We start from the raw sequence: 1038 nt of genomic DNA, 5'->3' as shown, positions 1-1038 counted from the left end.
AAAGGAAAAAGAACCCCCTAGCCAACGGGCTGTCCCTGAGGGCTCACCCTGAGTTGCGCTCGGTGGGGGAAGTGGGAGTGAGGCTGCTTCCAAGCTTCCTGCCCCCTGAGCTTTCCATTCTCAGTGAGAATGACTTTAGTCATCACTTAAACAATTTAAAAAAAAAAAAAAAAAGATAGTCCCCGCCTCATCCCTGTCATTTTCTTTTTTTTTTTTTTTTTTTTTTTTTTTTTTTTTGGTTTTTCGAGACAGGGTTTCTCTGTGTAGCTTTGCGCCTTTCCTGGAACTCGCTTTGGAGACCAGGCTGGCCTCGAACTCACAGAGATCCGCCTGGCTCTGCCTCCCGAGTGCTGGGATTAAAGGCGTGCGCCACCACCGCCCGGCCCCTGTCATTTTCTTAGTGAAAAATTTCTTCATATGTCAGTTGAGTTTGTCTGGGTAAAGGTTTGGGGGTGGAGGAGTGTCCGTGAGCAGTACTTTCATGAATCCTTCTTACCCTTGGCTGGCATCGCCTAGCTATCTCTATTTAGATCATTTCTCCTTTGCCATTCTGGAAGCTTCTGAAAGACAGAAGCCCAGTGTCTGTTTTATTCCTATCTAGCCATGCCACCGACACCAGTAAATCACAGGGCTGCCCCATGCAGATATGTTTTAACCTGGGATGGACAGAGGGTGCCAAGAATTGCCTGTGGGCTGAAGAGTGGCACTGTGGTACACAGGAGGGGAGGGACCCTGAAAACCAAAAGGAGGGGATAAAGATACAGGTGTGGCGTCCCTGCCTGCTGATCCTTGAGGATTTGTGCCCAATCCACACTAACCCACGAGGGCCCACTCAGGGCCTAGCTAGGCGAGGAGCTCAAGCCCCCCATTCTTAGTCACCCGGCCTCAGCGTTCCTGGGTCATACAGAAGCTGGAAGTGATCCAGCTTCATGCCGTAATGATTTATTTCTACAAGACATCAGATAAGGAAAGCCGGTGTAGAATGTCAAGTTGAAAAGTAACTCCAGAGCATTGCAGGATTTTCCCTTCAAAAAACAA

The sequence above is a fragment of the Peromyscus californicus genome, unplaced genomic scaffold (genome assembly GCF_007827085.1).
Source record: "Peromyscus californicus insignis strain IS unplaced genomic scaffold, ASM782708v3 Scaffold_5__1_contigs__length_169319896, whole genome shotgun sequence".
Taxonomy (NCBI): Eukaryota; Metazoa; Chordata; class Mammalia; order Rodentia; family Cricetidae; genus Peromyscus; species Peromyscus californicus.
This window is presented reverse-complemented; position numbering follows the sequence as displayed.